Genomic DNA, 22,888 nt, shown 5'->3' with positions numbered 1-22,888 from the left:
CGTTAGTTCCCCATTTATTAACACTCCTGGGGCTGCGTGAGACGAAGCTTTGCTGAATAAATTAAAGCTAAAAGGATAATGTGCTTCATCAAAAGGCGATGAGTAACGACGCATATGAATCTGCAAATGTGTGTTTGTGTGTGCACTTGTGTGTGTTTGTGTGTAGTCAATTTGTGTTAAAGAGAAAGTGTCAGCGGCGACAGTTGAAAGGCAAAAATTAGATACCTTTCGAAATTTGCAAATATGTCAGCCAAACACACGCAAGTCAAATCAGTGTATAAATAATGAGTAAATAGCGCTGAGCTTAGCAGCAAATAAATTGCAAACATGTCTTAATTTCGGCATTCAGTTTATTCATGTCAGGCTTCTCTTGAAGAGCTACGTAAACTTAGTATGTTTTGTTTTGCTTCAAATTCGGAATGCGATTAATGATGTGAGAGGAGGTGGGGAGCAATTATATTGGTCATAAAAAAAAATGTTCACTAAAATTGTTACAAGCAAACGTGGAAGAATTTGAAGCAGGTTTCTTGAAACTTTGCTGGAATTTTTTGAAATTTTCTGTCTGTTTAGCTGCCGTTCGCTGTACCAGAAGACACGAGTTCTCTACCAGTGAAAAATATATGTGGCAAGTTAAGGTGTTTGGCAACTGGGGTGGCATGTTTTGGTATTTTTTTCCAGCGGCACATAGAAATAAATTAGAAAAATCATTAAATCATTAATAATTAAGGGGTTAGGGGTAGTCAGAATTTTCAAAAAATTGATTTGTTTTTTTTTGCATTTTCTTAAAGTATAAAAATAAAAATATTGTGAGAAAATGTGAAGTGAATCCGACAAATACTTTTCGAGTTACTCAACAATTAACAAAGGGCGCTCGGACGCTCCGGAGCGTTCCCAAAACTTTAAGTGCGTTTTTTCTCAAAACTATGTTTTCTCAACTGAACTCATTTTTTCGGGCCTCTGACTACCCCTAATCCTTTAAATAAATAAAAATTCTGAAAAGATAATTTTATGTAAGTCATAAGCTGATTTATAATATACAAACAAAAAATAAAAAAAATAAAAACAATGCCTTTTTTTTTTAAATTTTGTAATTAAATAGTTTTAAATCTATAGCACAAATCTTATTAATACATAAAAACCATTTTTTATTACCATTATCAGAGAAAATGGCGACTGCATAGATTTTCAGCAGCAAAACCTTTTTATAGGCGCGCGACCACCAGTTAGATTATAGGAATTATATGTCCTTTGCGCACCATTTTTTGGGGGCTAATCTACATTGAAAGTCATAGAAAAGCATCCCATAAAGATTTTATTTAATTTTTTGACCAAAATAGACATCTCAAGTACAAAATAATCTCAGTATGAGTACCATTAAAAATATCAAGCTTTACATTAACAATTTGAGACTTGGTAAACTCACACTGGTGTTTTCATATCTCAAAACTTAAGTAGCAGCCCTCCAGCATAAAATTTATTATATTGAATTATGCCATTGCATACTTTTTCAAAGGTATTTATTTCACATTACATGGCAAAACATTAATTATCTGCTCCGTAACATAAAATAGAGTAATTAAAGTTGTATGTATGCGTGCATGTATGCCTGCTTATGTAGGCATGTGTGTATCTTTTATGTTCTTTAATGTGTACAAGTAGGCAAATGTGCCTTAATTAGATTTGTAGCATTTGCAAAATTTAATTAACCTGAAAGCATAATATATAAGCATATGAACACACTTGCACACCAACACACTCACGCAATCTCATTCCTTCCGAAATCCAAAAAAAAAACAACAACGAAAAATTACTTGCTCGTCAAACGCTCAGTTCAATTTCTGCTCATTACACATATTTTTAGGCGTGGGAACTGTCAGCGACAGAGAAACAGATGCGCGGATAAATGAGTTGAGGGTGGAAAACCACTGACAGGTATCAAAATCAACTTGTCAATTTAATAAAGCGTGATGTGTTAAGTATATATTTACTCTTCAATGTGTTTGTATGTGTGTATGTATGTGCACTGATGCATGCTTATGGGCGTGTAAGCAAAAACATAACGTCCCTGTAGTGAAAATGTTTGTTTGATTATTGCTTTCAAAGGTTTACACAAAATTTATAATTTTTTTTTGCCTAACAACCAGACCGACCAATCCCTGTGCGAGATCGTTTGCTGAGTCCGAAAAAGCGCTTAACTTTTTTTTCTGTTATGTAGTTTTGAATTATCACTAAATAACGATTTACGATTAAAGAAAAGGAGGTGTTTTGAACACATTTTTATATTAATTATTTATAAAGAAAGAGGACTATTTTATTTAAATCTTAAATTTTTCTAGATATGTCAAGCTTAAGAAATAGGTAAACAAGGATTTTCGAAAATTGTTCTTTTCGTATTTCTCAGAATATGTTATTATAAATCAACAATTTTCACATTTTTTTTAATTTTAATATTGAAAATATATAGAAATTTTTTTTTATTTTAAAAAATTTTTATTTATATTTTATAAACAAAAGTTCATAAAACTTAAAAATTTTATTAGTTTTTTTACAATTTCGAAAATTAAAAAAAAAAAATTCACATTTATTTTATAATTAAAAAAAAGATTTTTTAATTTTCAAAATATTAATAAAAAAAATTGATAAAATTTTCAACTTTAATGCAAAATTAAAGGATATCAAATCGAAGTACTTTTCAAAAAACAATTTTATATTTTAAAATTTAAATTGTAAATTTTTAAAATTTTAGAAGATCAAAACTAAATTTAAAAAATTTAACAAAATGAAGAAAGTTGTCATTAAAGTTAAAGGTTGTGATAGTTAGTGATAGTTATTTTTTATCAATTTTAGAATTTTTTAAAAAAAGTTTATATTTATTTTATGTATAAAAGTTTTTTTTTTCTTTTTAAAGATTTATTGTAATCAAAATTAAAAATTATATATATTTTTTTTAATTTTTTTAAAAAAGTTTTTCAAAAATATTTCATTTTTATTAAAATTTTTTCAATTTATTATATATTAAAAATTATTAGCTTTTTTGATATTAATTTCATATTTAAAGGCTACTTTTTATTTTTAAAGTTTTTTGAATTTAAAGTAAACATTTTATTAATCTCTATTGAATATTTTTAAAAATTTTGGAAAAAATTGTACATATAATTTATATTTAAAAAATTTAAATTGTATTTTAAATTTATATTCAAAATATTAAAAAAAATGATGAAATTTTTAACTTTAATGAAAAATGAAAAGGATATCTAATCGAAGTACCTTTAAAAAAATTGTTTTTTAATATTTAATATTTTTTAATTGGTTATGTATATTTTATATTTACAAAATGTGTTATTAAATTTAGAAAATGTAATAATTTTTCCTCGTTTATTTGAGAATTTAAAAAAAATTGTTTTTCTTTATTTTTGTGTTTAAAAGTAATTTATAATTTTTGAAAAATTCATTATATTTAAAGCTAAAAAATTTTACAAATTTACAAATTTTTTTTGGTATTTTTAAAAGTTTTAAAACAGTTTTATATATATTTTATACTAGCAAACCCGGCCCCCTTCGCTGGGCACACTAAAATATAATAGATATGGCTTAGAACAGAAAATATATGAATTTCATATTATTTATTTCTTTATTCTTTATTCAAGCGCTTTGGCATAAACAATATTTTTTGTTTTTCTATTTGTTTTTGAGTAAATATAAAATATAAATTGAAAATCAGGAAAAAAGAAGATTGTTTTTAAATTTCAAATCAACGCATATGAATAACTAAGAAACAATCGTCTTTTTTCCTGATCGTCCATGAATTTTTCGTTTCAATTTATATGTTTTATTAAGCATTGGAGCTTTTTTAACCATTATCCATTTATATTTTTCAAAAAAAAAAAAAAAACCAATAAAATTTTTTTTTCCACGAACACATAATTTCATTCGGATTTCACATTAAATTCTCAAAATTTCGTAAGAAATTATTCACTGTTCCAAAATCCACTCCAAAAAAATTCACCAAAAATTTTTATATGTTGCACTTACTTTTTTTCCTTATGGCATCCAAATCAGAAAGAAATATTGACACATTGTAACTCACACTGTCAATTTGACAGTTCAGTTCCGCCCCAAGCGTTAAAAAAGTAAGCGACATTATGGCTGGTTCAAAAGAACGCTGTACCCGTTGCCAGTGCTCCGAATTACAACCAAACTTTACGAAACCCATTTTCAATACTTACTTACCAATGTGCGTAAGTTTGGTTTAATTCGGTGCAAAGACACGGCGGGTCCACGTTTTGGCATATATTTCGAGACCCTAGTCACGTAGCGGCATAAAAAATACTCTGTACTAAAGAATTCACCAACAGCTTAAATTTGATATCCATATTGTACATACACAACCAAAGGTTACCCGGGTCCACGTTTTGACCTATATCTCGAGACCCCAGTCACGTAGCGGCATAAAAAATACTCTGTACTAAAGAATTCACCAACAGCTTAAATTTGATATCCATATTGTACAAACACATTCTAGGGTCCACGTTTTGGTCTCTATCTCGAGACCCTAGTCACGTAGCGGCATGAAAAATACTCTGGACTAAAGCATTCACTAACAGCTTCCATTTGATACCCATATTGTACATACACATCCGAAGGTGACCCGGGTCCACGTTTTGACCTATATCTCGAGACCCCAGTCACGGAGCGGCATGAAAAATACTCTGTACTAAAGCATTCACCAACAGCTTCAATTTGATATACATATTGTACAAACACATTCTAGGGTCCACGTTTTGGTCTCTATCTCGAGACCCTAGTCACGGAGTGGCATGAAAAATACTCTGTACTAAAGCATTCACCAACAGCTTTCATTTGATACCCATATTGTACATACACATCCGAAGGTTACCCGGGTCCACGTTTTGACCTATATCTCGAGCCCTATTTCCAAAATAAAATATAATCCATGTTACTCATGGATGATGTAGCTTTCGAATGGTGAAAGAATTTTTAAAATCGATCTAGCAGTTTTTGAGCCTATTCATTACAACCAAACAAACAAAGTTTTCCTCTTTATAATATTAGTATAGATATAAAAAACATTTTAATTTTCAAAATATTAAAAAAAAATTAATAAAATTTTTAACTTTAACGAAACATGAAAAGAATAATACATCTAATTAATTAGAATATATAACTTGTTTCGATCGGTTAACGGATTCTCGAGATATAATAAATTTGTATCATGTACCTGTTTTTTTTTCTTTAAACAAAAACCGTTATTTGACGCTATCCCGAAAATGGCTTAAAAAAATTATGTGGTTTTTCGTGCTAGTGATCGATTTTACATGGGAATTAGGTTGTCTGATTCCAGGGATTTTTGGCTGTAAACTAGTGATACTTAGCAGGCAAGATTTTAGATTTTAATTTTCGATTGAGCTTCAATAGACACCACTGGAGTAGTTCGAAAGTAGTTATAAGCCAGATAAGTCCCAAACTAGTATGACAAGTACCGGAACTCACAAGAACTGCTACGCATTTTCTCCGCAGGGTCGCATTTTGTTGGAGTAAGTGTATATGTAAGTGATGTAATTATATACAAATGTACATAGGCACGTGTTGATATGCATGTGCATAAATATTCACGCATTTCATGAAGGCATTACATATTTAAGTACGCTTTTATTCATATTGCAAAGCAAAAGCAAAACAAGATAAAAAATGCTCTAATTGCAATCATCAAACTTGAGAGGTAATCTAAAAATCTTTATCCTATACTCATCGTATTTTTCTTCAATGCACGTATGCATTTTAATTTCACAGAAATTCACGCACGAACAACCCACACATACACACAGGCGACTTCGTGCATAAATTCAAAAATAAAAATGTTAGAGTTGATGAGCCCCGCGTAATTGACAGCAGCTTGAAATTGAGCGGTCACAAATACGTACGCAATATTACTCATACACAACTACATTTTCAAAAACTGCATATAATTTCATATTTACTGATTTAATTGGCACTCATCACAGGACGTCTAAAACATAGAAGGTGGGCATTCACGGTCTGTGAGGCTACCAAAACTCATCGAATTTATTTAATCGTCCAAAATACCCAATGGGCTTCAATTGGAATCAAATCGGATACAGTTGGTTGTTTGCTTAGTTTACTCACCCACAATCCAAAAACCAAAGAATCAAATTGGAAGCCATCTTTTAGTATTCTGACTAGTGAAATAAGCCAGGTGAGTTTTGGTGCTGGTAACGGTGGTAAGTGCCACTTCCCTGTCTTAGACGCTCTGGACATAAATATATAACTAAATGTAATTAGCATGTTGAATTTCTTAAGTGATCATAAAGCAACAAGTTTCTGGCACATAGCAACGTACAACCACATTTCCATTCAATCGCTTCACCAAAACTTGAGACTGACATTTACTATAATAAAAGCACTTTTCAATCATATTGGTTCACATATAATTTACTTGCATGGTTTCTATGTGAACCAGTCTGTTTTTAGCATGGTGAATAACGTTCGAGTAGATGTTCTATTCCAATCACCACTAGTCACCTATCATTACCTGCAATCAAATTTACTAATTCTGCACCAATTTTTACTTACTTCAAAAACCGCAGAAGTTCGCCTACTACCTTTCTTCAATACTAGCAACTGGTGGCAGTGCGGCTATATCCTAAAAAATGTTACTTACCACCCTCTGCATCAGCCTTATACAAGTAATGAACTAGTTCATAACACGTTGTCTGAGATAAACTAGTCCTATTTTGGGCAAAAATCACCAGTTTTTGACCAGCTGAAAAAATAAATGAACGTTTAAGTAATATTATTGCACACAACTTTAATTTTACAACTAGTCCATTACTAGTCACTCTCTGACTAGTATGTCTACTTCCATCAAATACCTGCTCATAAATTATAGCATGCCTCCTGAGTCGTTTGGTTTTTCATGTGCCGTACCTAAGTATACAGAATCTTGTTCAGCTCTGCTTTAATGAGATCCCACATCTTTTCACTCCATGCTACACATTTTGTTCCTTGAACTACCTCATTTCTTAGTAAATGCACAGGTGTGCGTCTATTTGTAATTGCAAAGCTGCATTCTCACGCCCGCTTCAGCTGCAGCTCTTTACACCTCTGTTAATGTGCCTGTCACTGTACTCAATCATGTTTTTGCTTTGTTAGTGATTGGCAGCGAGGCATTGGCTGTTAATTGGTTTGGTGGTAGAATTTTGTAATGGCAAATGGATTTGTTCATCTTAGGAACTGTGGCGAAATAAAAAAGTGCGTTAGTCTACTTAACCATAAATTGAGATGACGATAAGCTGTGTATGAAAAAGTACTCACAAGTAAAATTTTAATTATTTTATATGATATTTTGGAGATTGGTGGTTGGGAGGATTTTTTTCTTATTCTGTTTAAAACTTTCAGCGCATTTGGAACTTTTAATTATTTATTTATAAGAAATATAAATAATTGTATTACAGTAGAAAGGCAACTAGCATCTGGAGCTATCGCCCTGTCACTTAGAATACTTATTTAAGTTAAGTTATAATTTAAGGTAAATTATTTAAAATTGCATTCAGAAGTTAGAACTTGAAATGGCATGAATGACTTTTGCCCACAACATAAAAGTGGTTGGAATAACAAGTTATATTAAATTCCATCCCGATCTATAATGGAAAAACACATTCCTACACAGAAATGCGAAAGTTTGGTTGCTATAGTCTGCAGACTTCTTTCGCCATCGATTCTAAATTTTCGCCGTAGAAATCGAATTTATTAACTTTCTTCAATCAACTACGTTTAAAATGAATGCGCTAGGTGGCGCTATGGTGACGATATTTCAAAAATCGTATTCATTGTCCATTTAATTTTATATACATATGTATTTGTAGATATATTCCAATCTAAACTATCTAAAAAATATGCTCTTGAAAAATATTTACCCACAAAATAGCGCTGTGGTCGAAGTAAAGGGATTTTAATAAGAGGTGTTATTTTGATATTCAAAGAAAAGTGCTATTTTTTATAATAATATCAATTATCGGATGTTTATTTCATTACAAAGAGAAAGGTATGCCGTTAATAGTGGAAAATAATAACAAGCAAATGACCACCACGACCACGCTTACAGGGCAACATCCTTTCATGAAAATGTCCATAATCGAATTGCAAATTGGCTGCCCTATGTCCTCGATAGCCTCACGAATTCCATCTGTGAGGTCTTGAATCGCCCCTGGGCTGTTGGATCACCTCTTCGAGAGAAAACACGGTCCTTTTCCCGTAAAAGATCAATGGTTTCGTTGCTTGTGTGACACCTAGCGCCGTTGTCCAGATCAATACCATCCAATTGCGGCTATAAAAAATCGTTAATCATCTCTCGATAGCGCAATCCATTCACCTGTAGCACTTGTTATTGGAAAATCCTATATTACAAAAATATCTATTTATGGCCCAATTTAGTACCTACTCGGAATATGATTTGAAAACTCTAACGCTCTGGTCGAGATATTTCGAGAAACTTGGAGTACGACTTACGTCACGAAAAATCGAGTATATGGTCCAAATAGGTTCGTACTCGGGGTACATCTTAGCTACTTTAAGATACCTGTCTATTTTTTTTGAATATTAGAACCGTTGTGGGTCGCTGTGGTGCGATAAGTTCTGAAAGGTGTCAGTTATGGGTTGACTGTGTATTTTTGTGTAAAATTTTTGCGTAAATGATTTAAAACTGTTTTATGGTCGATCTTTAGCTCCAAAATTGCACGAGATTATCTGTTACAGTATCGGCGTCATAACACATTCACTAACACATTTTAACGATATTCGCATTGTTATCCTTCCTGAACTACTATTTTAACGATTTTGCTATTCGGTCACCCATTTCATAACGAAAATCGATAAGACAAAATCAGCTGTTTTGGTTATCATGTCGATTATCGCAAACTAAAAGGCAACAATTTTGTTGCGGTTAAATTAAACGAGCAAATAAGAATTAGTAGTTTCAATTAAAACTGTAAAATTACAATAACAAAAAATGATTAAAAGAACGCGAATATGCTTTTTGAGTATTTGGCTTACGACTTATCGCGTTGAGATGAGGCAGTGAGCCGTCAAGCAGTGGATTCAGGTTTGCTTCATTCGGCTGCAGGGAAGTTCCAAAAACTACTCTGGCTAATTCCAGACTTTACTGAGGACCTAATATCTCAGCTTGACAGCCAGTTTCGAGATCCCAGAATAACTGCGACTTTGACTAAAAGACAGGTAAATCATATAAGATAATTCATTCCTAAATTCTGCCTTTATATTACTAGGTTCTAGCTGTACTGCGATTTTTTGCAATTTGATATTATCAAAACATGGCCCGATGATGCCGCCAGACCAAAAACTTCACCAAACAGTGACTCGTTGTGGATGCATTTGCTTCTCTACAGTAACGTGTAGATTTTCTGAGCCCCAAATCCGACTATTTTGGTTATTGACGTAGCCACCGATGTGAAAATCAGAAAAGATGAGTAGAAGACTCACCACTTTGGAAATAGGTTTTCAATATTTCCCAATTTTGTTCAAGCGTATAGCGTCCAATTTCGTAAATGTCAAATCTTTAAGTAAATTATGAACACATTTAACATGTCATTTGTGTTATCATTCTCAAAAAAATAGGTGGTTCAAAAAGCAAACGCTATATGGTCCACCCTGTAAATGACACCAGCAAAAATAATACGATTTTACTCTTTTTATGAACTTTATATATATTTTTTTTCTTACACTTTATTATTTGGCACTTAAGAAGTAAGAAACCAGCCAGTTGATTTGTTTCCGAAACTAATATGGAAAATGAATACAAAGGGCTAACTGCAGCCAGTATAACTTTGACAAAATTAACTTCAGGTATTCCTTGATCACTATTCTAAATATTCAAATAGGTTTGCTGAGTGTATTTATTTCATGGTACATATAATATATAAGTACATATACATGCAGCGTAAACTTATATCTACTTCGATCCATTTCCCTATGTTATAAATGTTTTTGTATTTTAAGATATTAAGTGTTTGGTTACTTGTGCATTATAGTTTATGTGTATGGATACAAATACGTACATACACATGCAGACCATAATATATAATTAATGGTTTATTCAAAACTTTCGTGTATGCTTAAACAGATGACGCCCGAAAGTTTGGATTTCAGCTTTTGCAATTCAGAAATATTGCTGAAGCGTTAATTTGTAAATTAACACCTAATAGTATGCTAAGTAGTTTGTTATGCGTCAATGCGCATGTAATAACTGCTTTTTAAGTTTGAAACAGTGTCGGTGTCTGTAAGAACATTTCATTTTACTGGTGTGGTGCAATGAGGAATTTAATTATTCCTTAATTAGGTGTGTAAGATATTCACCAAATGTGGTGTCTTGCAGCAGTTTGGAAAAAACTTTGAATTAATTGATTTGGAAAGTAGGGGAAAAACATGAGCAAATGCAAACTCATTTAACTCGCTTTAAAAAAGATAGCTGAAACTGTATGCAAGTACTGCCTTTGTTTTCTATGGTTGTTTTCTAGCAGAAGCTGAAATAAAAGAGATATGTAGGTAGTGTCGCTTGTTAAATAAACTTTTTTCCTTATGTGTACTTGAATTTTAGGGGCTTAGAGGTAGTCAGAAGCCCGAAAAAATCATGATTTTCAATAATTAATTTTGCTGGTCATTTGCTTTATTTTAGAAAAATAAAAACATAGCATTGATACATCACGTTTCGACGTGACTTTAACGCAATTTCCAAAAACAAAAATTAATAATTGTAAAAGTTATCGCTGTTCGTGTGGAGCCCGTTTCTCCAGAAGTCCCTTGTGGTGGTCATCACAAGTCCTTGGAAATTCATCTAAATCAATTGGACAAGAGAAATTAGTTTTATTAATAGATAATCTTGCGCCTGAACGAAGTTTGTTTTTTCAAAATTAACATGGAAACATTTTCCAGGTTTTCGAGAAAAAAACCGACAATTAATCGTTTAAAAAAATCGAAATTTAAAAAAAAAATCCTTTGATCAGTCACGACTTTTTATGTTTTTCAAAAGCAGTATACATTTTTTTTAAATCTATCAATCGGTTTTTTAGAAACATAAATTTGAGAGAAAACACTTAAAGTTTTGCTACTTGCTCTCGAACGCTCCGGAGCGTTTGGTTATAGCTAACGCCTTGAGCTTCTTAAAATTTAATATCCTATTTAATATTCTATGGATTTATGGATATGACCTTTTAAAAAAGATTCTCGATCAGGACGAAAAAATACCAGACCCGGGTACCCAACCGAAAGTTAAAAAAGGGTGTCCAACGAAGATTTAATAGATAATTTATAATAAATGTGCCGAAACAAATAAATTCCATTAGGATCGATTCCTGGCTCTAAGCTTTATTTGCGCCATGTCAGCGATTCATCAACTAACGTGAATTGATCGTAAAGGCTTCGACTCAAAGATCGGGGTGAGTCTTCTGAACTCCACTCTAAAAACATTCTGTTAATGTCAGCCGCAAATTTTTCCAAAGTAATTCCAAACCATCTCTATTTGCACTAGCGAATCTCAATTTCAAATGTCCTTTGCCTACTTCACATGAGGAGCTCAACATTTGACACCCTGTTGTCGGGCCACCGTTAGCGCTGTATGGCTCTAAAGCAGCTATTTATCAAGCTGTTTTGTTATTGCCATGACTTTAGGCATGCTTCACAGCCATATGGGAGTACGGCATTTACTTAGCTCTTTAGCTTTGTTTTCGTGGTTTGCTGTTAGGAATACCATAAATTATTCGTTACCGTTTCAGGAGCGCTAGATTGCTATCCCAGATTCCCAATCCACGCGCTGGAGCTGCCAGCTTTGATTTAGCTGGAGGGAGCAGCATTTCCGATCCAGCCGTTTGCTATAGTCAGACGCTATTTGCAGTCGTCCATGAAACAGACGCTGCTAAGTTTGTGGTTAGTTTTGATGCATCTTTGTCCTTGTAGCATTTAATTGGAAGAGTGCAGAGCCCACTGCTCATCTCCACTACTGATATAGAATCCGATGCTTGTCTGGGAATGCCTATTTGTTATTGCTCACTTATACGCAACTAACCTCTATATTTAGAGGTTCGCCACCATCCACAAACAGTCACCCGACCGATGGACTGTAGCTTGGCCTCCACGAAAATTATTTTCATGATTTATTTTAAATGATTACTGAAATATCAGAGTTTAATCACCTCCGAAGAGAAATATTATATTATTTATATATTTATTTATATGCAATACATTTGACAAAAAAATTTTGCCTTCATAACAGAAACATAAAACTTCTTGAACATAGCGACACTGTAAAAGATAAAAAAAGTCTGTATCTTTTATTTTCCATTAAATTTTAAGGACTTCAATTTTTTGGACCAATAAACATACCAGGGTCGTTTGGAAAGTCTATAGAAAAATATAAACTAGGATTTGTGCAGGTGCGAAAAATAGCCACTCGTTTCTGCAATCACCTCTTTGTTTGAATAAAATTTTTTTCTCGCAAGCCATTTCTTCAAATTGTAGTAATAATAGTACTCCGAGGGATCCGAGGGGGCCAAATCTGGGATACAGAGTGGATGTGAAACGAGTTGGAATCCTATTTCCATCAATTTTATGAACACAACTGCTGAGGCGTGAGCTGGTGCTCGACTCAAACACATCCCAAACAAAAAGAAATAGACGGATCTGGCTCAAACTTGGTTTTTGTTCTTCTTGGATATGCTACTAACTAACCATATACTTGAAATGCGCCAATAGTACCATTTCTATAACATTGAGTGGACTTTTCAAATGACCCTCTTAGCTACTTTTCTATTATTCAGCCAACTAGGCAATTTTTCAAGCCCTTATTGCGCTATCTCACGTTTATGTTAAGGATTCACATTTTCCGCCTGATACCTACTTTCAGAAGGCACTCAATAAAATCTAGCATTGTCAAGTCGCTGTTTGAAATGGTCATGTAAATTATTCCGTGTTGGTAATATGGCCGGCGAAGATGAGGAACGCTAAGGCTAATAATTTCAGGCTAATTGCTGAACGTAGGAATAAATTCATTGAAATCGTAGAGTTACACCAGCTTACGAGACCTCATTACATTACTTAAGCAGTGAAAATTAGCCAGTAAAAAAATATTCGCTTTCATTATCCCAATAAACCTAAAAATGTTCAGAACTTCTCACTCTAATTTAAATTATAAAACATTTCACCTTTTTTCCAATTCTGAGGCACAATATTGCATACTTATGCCTCATAACCCAACCTCAGGTTCAATGGCCATGCAAAACTTGTCAAAAGCGGATTTTCTAAAAGCCCTAACTTGCACTCCTTTGTGGTTTATAAGCAGTTGGATAATTATAAATAAAATATATTTACGACTGATGTTAACTTTGGTTTGAGCAAACACTTGGCCATAGTTTACTTAAGGGTGAACTGAAGTGTTTCATTTCTACAGCTATGCTTTATATGATTTTTCTCCCTTTTATTTTTGATTGAAGCTCAGGGCACAAGCATACAGGCGTTCGCTCACGCACTCACTCACACACAAAGCAGCAGCCTTTCACACATAAGAAGTAAATGCTTTGAGCTGCTCGTGACGGCGCTATTTAGAAAAAATTCACAGTTAGCCAGACAGCGCACACAATTCAAGCTTTCCGAAGTCTACCAGAATTTTAGACTTAAAAGAAAGTTAGTTTTTGTTATACTTTAAGGCCGGCATAGTAGCCGGAGGCAGGCCGAATGAGTGCTCTACTAAAACTTTGCATATCTTAACTAACCTCAAAAGTACAAACCCATGTGCAAAGTTATATGGAGGCATTAATGCATGCATGTGTGGGTGTATGGGTGTATTATATATATGCAAGTATGTGTGTGTGGATGTATATTTCTAACTCTTTTTGTTTACCAAATAAAGTTTTCGCCGGGCATTTTGCTTCCAATGGGAAACTTCGTGAACATTTCCCACTCCTCAAATAAAGTTGTGCATAGTCCCTTTTATCTTAACCAAATTTCTTTAGTAGTTCAAAGCACACAAATTACAAATAAGTACTCAAGCGCCCGCAGGTATGTAGTAACATCCATTGAATTTGCTGCTCTGCGCTTACATTGGTTTCTTGGTTTATTTGTGATAGCCCTGACATTCTTCTATGCCATGCCATGCTACGCTATGCCATGTTTGTTACACACATGTATCCATGCACGCCGTTGTTTTTCTACAAATACCACTAGGAAAATATTTTGTTCCGCATACAAATAACCAACGAATCCGTTGTATCCTTATGCCCGCAGGATGTTCTCATCCCGCAAAAATTTCACAGTTCACAGTTCCTGTTGCATCTGCTTTGTATGTAAGTGAATGGTTGCAGGTTTATGTCCTTCTGCATTTGCATGTTTGAATCTTTCGACATTTCTTCGACAGCGTACCGCACTACATATGCTTTAATCTATACATACATGCACATGTGTGTGTGGGAGTGTGCGCGAGTGAAGGTGTCCCTTATTGTTCGCGTATGTTTGATGTACTGAATGCGTACGTTGAAAATTGCCACCAGGCAGACATGCGACTAACATGCGCGCCTCGCCCTCATACATTTACCTATCTTCCCAAACAACTTTCTTATTCTGCTTGTGATTTAAATAAACACACACACACACACGTACCCACTCACACATCTGCATAAGTAACTTGTTAGCGCTGCTAGTAATGCGCCTTATCCTTAAAGGATAACAAGCAGTTTAAACATGTGCCGCAAGTTCGCCTTGTAAGCTGGAACTTCTTCCCAGCTTCTTTGCTGAATGCTAAAGAAAATAAGCACTGGCAGTGCATCTGTTGAGTAGCTGCACTTAACCCTATCCAAGTTGTTGTTGTTGTCTCTCTAAATTTCACTGCTCTACCGTACGTTATTTTGTCGTCGTCTGTGTCGTGGCGTGTGTTGCGGGTACGCATTCTATCAACGTGCGATGTATGCTTTTAGGCGCTTTGAAATGTACTAAGTTAAATTGTGTCACAAGAAGCGAAATCTTCATAGAATTGGCTCACATAGAAAGTATCGGGTGTTCTTTTTAGCTGCATGAGAACTATCGATATTGATAATTATGGCTTGACAGCTGAGAATGACAAACTGGCTTGACATTTCTGTTAGTAAGGTTTGGCAAGCCAGCAATGCTTCCGAATTTAGAAAGAAGAGAGTTGAAGAAGGCTCCGTAATGTCGATTCGTCGCCGATCTCCATTTGTTGGGCTTTGTCTTTGGAATACGAAATTTTGACGTACGGTTCTTGGCTTATGTGCCTATAAAATATATGTATATGTATATATATATATAATTGGCGCCTACACCCTTTCTGCGTGTTTGGCCGAGCTCCTCCTCCCCTTTGCGGCGTGCATATTGATGTTGTTCCACAAATGGAAGGACCTACAGTTTCAAGCCGACTGCGAAAGGCAGATATATATATATATTTTTTTTTGTTTTTCTATGAGGAGCTTTTTCATGGCAGAAATGCACACGGAGGTTTGCCATTGCCTGCCGAGGGGTGACCGCTATTAGAAAAACTTTTCCTGCATTTTGGTGTTTCACCGAGATTCGCAGAAACGTTTTCACTCTGAAATCCGAATGGTAGTCACGCACCAACCCATTCGGCTACGGCGGCCGTGTGGCTAATCCATCGCCATTTCCTGTTTTTAATTTCATGCAACTCCGAACTGGTCATCTTGCCCCAACAACTCGGCGTTGGTTATTCTCTAGACCTAGAAAATTTTCAAAATTCGACGAGATGTATGAACGTTTGCTTCGCGATCTGCGCAGTTATTTTCCAGGTGGTGCAACCATATAATAGAACGAAATTGACGTTCGAGTCGCAGATGCGCAGCTTGATTTGACGGCTGATGCTGTTGTTTTGCCGCAGCGCTTTCGTTTTTCCGACGTCGAATTTGAGGATAGTTGGTTTCAACTTATCTTGCATAGCTGGTGTCAATAATTTGAGGTCACACAGCTGGTATGCGAGCAAACAAATGCCATCAGCGTATGCCAGGTGTCTGAGGAATTGTGTTGTTTGCCTGTCACTGGATGCGCCTCTGTTGGTTTTAGTTGCTAAATGCAACGCTCAAGACGTCTGCGATGACAAGAATAAAGTCATTTAGTGACAAAACGCAGCGTTGTAGTACACCACTTAGCACGTGAAAAGTGTGCTACAGTTTTCCTGTATGAAGGACGTAGCAACGTGCGTCACTACAGCTCTTCCCTCTAAGCGAAACAAGTTTTTTACGGATACCTCTCCTCCTCAGCGCCGGCTGTCATATTCAAAAACTAAATGCTGTGAAATTATCTACCAGATTATAAAAAAACAAAAATTTATTCCAACAATATTTCTATTTTGTATAATCATTTTAAGTTCCCGAGCTCGTAAAAAAAACACCCAATAGATGCATTAGTATTAAGCTCATTTATATGCAGGTATCTTGCATAAAGTCATTACTAGTTAAGGTAAGCACAAAATAATTACTCGGGTATTATAAAAATATACAACATCCCTTAGGTTTTCGAAGATATTACGGACTTTAGAAATTGAGTGTAACTTTTTATATGCAGCTACAAGAAATGTGTTTTTGGAAGTGTAGGATTATCCACCTAAATTGAAATAAAAACCATAGGCTTTAACAAAAGTAAAATTCCCTTAGTATTCACTGGGTATATTCAAGCTTTTTTTGTGGAAATTAATGGAAGCAGAATGAAGAAGATTACCAATTTTGTATTCAATGTTTTTTTTATTGTATTCTTTAATTAAACATGTAAATGCACGATTTTTTACAGGCTATAAAAATAGAAAATTTTATATTTTTTATTAAGGGTTGTCTAATAAGAGGAGTTATTTTGATATTCAAAGAAAAATACTATTTTTTAATATAAATGATCGGATGTTTATTTCGCTACAAAGAGAAAGGTATGGCGCTAAAAGTGGAAAATAACATCAGACAAATGACCACCACGACCACGCTTACTGGGCAATATCCTTTTTATGAAATTTTCCATAATCGAATTGCAAAGCGTCTGCCCTATGTCCTCAATACCCTCACGAATTCTATCTTTGACATCTTGAATCGACCCTGGGCTGTTGGCGTATACCTTCTCTTTCACGTGGCCCCAAAAAAAAAGTCACAAGGTGTTAAATCACAAGATCTCGGTGGCCAATTGAGATCACCTCTTCGAGAGAAAACACGGTCTGGAAACTTGTCCCGTAAAGATCATTGGTTTCGTTGCTTGTGTTTATAAATATTATATAAATATATTTGTATTATAATAATATTTATTTTAGTAACTATGGTTCACTCTTAATGAAAAAAACCAAGTTCTCGAAAGGTGGGCAACATATTTTGATAAACTTCTTAACAGAAACATTACAGATATTGAACCCGAACCCCCACAGTTAAAGCCTTCATAAATGGTGGAAGAACTTACGTTCCAGGAGTTCATGGCTGATATTAAAGCCCAAAAAACAACCAATCCTGTGGTTTTGACGAGATCCCTTTAAACATATGAGTAGTAAAAACCTCCTAACCATATATCAGTTGTTTTGCAAAATCTGGAAAGAAGAACGTATACCAAAGATGTGGGAAATTGGAATAATTTTCCCTCTGCATAAAAAAAGAGACTGGTTGATCTGTGAAAATTACGGGCCCATAACTCTTTTGAACAGCGTGTACAAAATATTTTCAAAATTCTAAGCACTAAACGCATCATTGGTAGCTGCTAGGCTGCCTTTCAAGAGGGAAGATCAACGATTGACCAAATTTTCGTACTAAGATTGATTTTAAAAAATTCTCGCGAATACGGCATGCCTTCAAAGCAGCTTACGACAGCATAATTAGAAACCAACTCTTCTTAGCGATGGCAGAATTCGGTATTCCCGATAAGTTAATACGCTTAACACGTTCGCTCATGCAGCATGTAAGGAACGTGAACAAAGAACAATCCGTCGCGAGAGTTCGCCACCTTGAATGGGCGAGACAATTGGAGGCATATGCTACAGCAGGCTAGGGCCCGACCAGGATTGTCCAGCCAACAATGATGAGGATGATTTAAGTGATAATTTCAACTATTCCTTAGATAATGAAAAACTGAAAGGCAAATAATTTGAATATTTACTAAATTATTAAAGAATAGATTAAGACTCCGCAGATTGTTTTGTGGTATATGAAAGATCAAAATCCTTTAGCTGATCTATCTTAACTTTAAGTTTATGGTTGAAAATGGCCTATGGTACTCCCTTTTTCTAAATATCTCTTAAGCTATGTCTGTTCTTGAAATAAATACATACTCCAATAATTTTGAAATTTAATGAAAAAACATCCGTCATGTGGAAGTTGTGCTGGGTCATTAACCGAATCAATCATTTGAAATAATAGGAAGATCTTTGACTAGAGCAAAGTGTGCCAGGTTTCAATCAAATACCGCACTCAAATTATTCATTACGAAGTTGGATTGGGGTTGCCGTTCTATTCATCGCTTATCTGGATTCATATCGGCTCCAACTGTTCAGGACAGATAGGTATAATTGGCAGTTGGTCTTTGAACCAACTAACTTAACTCATTTAGCCCGTTGTTGATCCCCTGTGATAGCACAGCAGCATTTTACCTGATACTCATCATTAAACCATTTTGCTTTAAGTGAAAACCCATTGATCTGGCTGACACTTTATTTCTTTTTTCTTTGTTTTTTTGGAAGGAGGTTAAAAACAAAATGTCAGAAACATCTCAGAGGGGCCATCACACCAATGGTATGTGGGGCACGCTCCCATTAATACTATAATAATCCTCCACCTCGGCTAATTCTACCTTGGGACCACAAAGGTATAACTTGTGGGTAGAGCCGGGTTTATGTCCGAAGACTCAACAGGTACCTGCGTCCAGGTTCCTCTCCTACAGCTATATGAAGGCTATACGTCGATAGTACCAATTACTCCCACTGTGTTTATAGGTGATTCCAAAGTAGAGGATGGTTCCAACAAGGAAAAGTTGCAGTAGTGTTATATTAACTTACTACCGTCATGTCTTCTGTACGGTGCTGTATTGAGTATTTCACTCAAATGTCTGTTCGTAAGAAACTGTCCGCCCTCTCTGCTGCTGCATCGCTTTGCGTTCCCACTCAATATGGCGAAGTGGCGTCATCATCTTACCAGCGAACGTTTGCGCTGCTTCTCACTTACCGCAGGTTGCGCAGATATCTCGTAAGAGGGTACTGGGGGATGGTTGATGGTTGATGACCGAGGGCTTGCTCGAGAATGGCTCGCTGTCTGCCAGCTTAAAACGGTACAGGTATTCCTGAAAACAACTATGTCCGCTCAGCAACTGCGAGAGGTGATAGTCGGTGTCTCCATGTTTTCTCATTAACCATCCATCAACACGTGGTTGAATTTGTAGGTCCAACGACCAGTTTGTGACTCATCACACGGCTGCCGCCACCAGCCTATTGTCGGCAGTCGCTCAGCTGCTTTTTGTACTGGTATGGGCTGCGCTCCTTGCCCGTTATAAAGCTGAAACATTTCATCTGCCAAGAAATTAAGAGGTATCTTTCCAGCTATTACGCAGATTGCTGGCACTTATAACCCTAAGGGCATCAGCATCATTCAAGGCGATGAGTCAAAGTATCTAAACCTAGTGGTATGTCACGCTGAGTCAGGCCATAATCTCTAGTAATTTCGATTGGCTAATGAGAGTGCTTTGAAGTAATACTACTGCTGCTAATGGTACTTTTAGAGAAACACAAAATCGCTTGTTGTACCTGAAAGGGCTGCTGAAAAACCTAAATTCTCTAAAATGAGGGAGACCTGCTCATTTTCTTTTCTCCTAATTTAGATACTTCTAAGTTTGCTATGATTTCTAGTTAGTTAGTTAATAAATAAACTTTTCATAAGCAAAGTCTGTGTTTAACTGTATTTAAATATATATTTTTTATATCACTGACCGATACACCAAACCGCACTTAACCGCGAATCTCATACACGAGTGGTATGCGAGGATGCGAGGAGTCATAGCTGACGTACTTTTTTGTATGACTGACTGCAATACTTTTAGCTTTAAATACATCAGTTGCTTATGAATATTATAAATAACCTACAATTCAGCTGCACACATACATGCACATGTAATTCGAGCATTTGTATTGTATGTATATGACCGTCTAAACTATGAGTAAAGGCAGTGTGAAGGTGACAGGTGCCTAGGCCGAGCTTCTGCTGTACTTTTAGGGGCTCAGCTTAGTAGATATTTTCCCGTAAATAGCGCACTTTATAAATTATTCTCAGTTAATGAGTATAATATCGAGAAAAAATTTGTCTGCACTTTTCATATTTTTTCATATTTTATATTTTCAGCAGTGTTCGAACTCAAGACCTGCTACTGGTGTGTCACATATATGCAAATAAATTTGCTGGTCTACGACAGCCATCCAAACACCCGTACATAGTTAAATTATAAGCTTATTTGGAGTTTTGAAAATGGCAAAGTCTCTCAGCGTCTGCTTCATGTGCATATGACCATTTATGCACTCAAACGTAAATGTACTCACACACACACAGATACATATGCGCTTATGTACTAATAAGCATTTCCTTTATAAATTCAGTTATTCCATCTGTTCGTAGAATTGCTTATGCGTTGGTCTACTACGTTTTTTCTGCAAAATGGTTTGTCTTGCACTCACCAGCGTCAAATTGTTTTTATTCTCCTGCTCCTCTGCTTGTATTATATTTCATCGCGTTGCTGGCAATCGCAAACAGAATCCGTTCAAGAGCCCTTAAGTATGCAATGTTCAAGCAAACATACTTAAAAGTACACAGTATTATGTTCATAAATGTGCACACACACTCACACACACTGAAATGTATATATAAGTATATGAATGCGCATATGTTCAAGCCAGCTTTGCAGCGAGAAGAAGAAGAAGAAACGAAGAAGAGGAAGAAGAGGAAGAAGAAACGCAGTAATACTAAAATGCCTACATACATACAAACGTGGTGCACTTGATTTGTGAGCCTGCTTGTAAATGCATGTGTAGTAGTGCTATGCGTCATTGTGTATATATGAGATCATAGAAAGACACAGTAGGGTAACCCAAAATATTATACTTGGGCGAAAAATGTTGAAATCTTAAGCTATCATGCCCTTGAACTTTTCTAAAACAAAAAAACTGCTCTATTTTTTTTGACGTGATAACGTCTTATAATTCGATTTAACAGGCTGCACGCACGAAAAAATGTGTCGTTACCTTGCTCATTACTGTTCATATGTAGTTACCTTGCTCATTACTGTTCATATGTAGTTACCTTGCTCATTGCCGTTACCTTGCTCATATTAGTGTTACCTTGCTCATTACTGTTCATATGTAGTTACCTTGCTCATTGCCGTTACCTTGCTCATATTAGTGTTACCTTGCTCATTACTCTTCATATGTAGTTACCTTGCTCATATTAGTGTTACCTTGCTCATTAGTGTTACCTTGCTCATATTAGTGTTACCTTGCTCATTGCCGTTACCTTGCTCATTGCATTGAATGAACTGCAAGCGAAAGGGCGGAACGAACGACAAAGCAAACAAAGCAAACGAACGGCAACGTTCGATATCTTGCTCTCTCCTACTTAAGTGAGCGTATATATGTATGTATGTATATGCGCAAATGTACATATATAAATTCACGTATTTGTATTTGCATATGCCTTCTTATTGATTATTATTAATTTCATTCACTTGAAGAATTTAAAATAAAACCAAGTTTGTTAATAATACCTGTTGTTTTAATGTTATAATTATTAATTTGTTTATTATATATGAAGGAAAAAATGTATGGTAATATTTACCATATACCTTATAAGATATGTTGTCTATACTAATATTATAAAGAGGAAAACTTTGTTTGTTTGTAATGAATAGGCTCAAAACTACTGGACCGATTTTAAAAATTCTTTCACCATTCGAAAGCTACATCATCCACGAGTAACATGGATTATATTTTATTTTGGAAATAGGGCTCGAGATATAGGTCAAAACGTGGACCCGGGTAACCTTCGGATGTGTATGTACAATATGGGTATCAAATGGAAGCTGTTGGTGAATGCTTTAGTCCAGAGTATGTTTTATGCTGCTCCGTGACTAGGGTCTCGAGATAGAGACCAAAACGTGGACCCTAGAATGTGTTTGTACAATATGGATATCAAATTGAAGCTGTTGGTGAATGCTTTAGTACAGAGTATTTTTCATGCCGCTCCGTGACTGGGGTCTCGAGATATAGGTCAAAACGTGGACCCGGGTAACCTTTGGTTGTGTATGTACAATATGGGTATCAAATGAAAGCCGTTGATAAGTGCTTTAATACGGGGTAGTTTTCATACCTATTGATGACTAGGGTCTCGAAATATATGCCAAAACGTGGACCCGCCGTGTCTTTGAACCGAATTAAACCAAACTTACACACATTGTTAAGTAGGTATTGAAGATGATTTCCGTATAGTTTGAATACCTATTGGTAGATAGGGTCTCAAGATATAGGTGAAAACGTGGACCCGGGTAACCTTCGGACGTGTATGTACAATATGGGTATCAAATGAAAGCTGTTGGTGAATGCTTTAGTACAGAGTATTTTTCATGCCGCTCCGTGACTGGGGTCTCGAGATATAGGTCAAAACGTGGACCCGGGTAACCTTTGGTTGTGTATGTACAATATGGGTATCAAATGAAAGCTGTTGATAAGTGCTTTAATACGGGGTAATTTGTTATGTTATGTAATGTAATGTAATGTTATGTTATGGTATGTTATGTTATGTTATGTTATGTTATGTTATGTTATGTTATGTTATGT

Source organism: Anastrepha obliqua, chromosome 3 (assembly GCF_027943255.1).
Source record: "Anastrepha obliqua isolate idAnaObli1 chromosome 3, idAnaObli1_1.0, whole genome shotgun sequence".
Taxonomy (NCBI): Eukaryota; Metazoa; Arthropoda; class Insecta; order Diptera; family Tephritidae; genus Anastrepha; species Anastrepha obliqua.
This window is presented reverse-complemented; position numbering follows the sequence as displayed.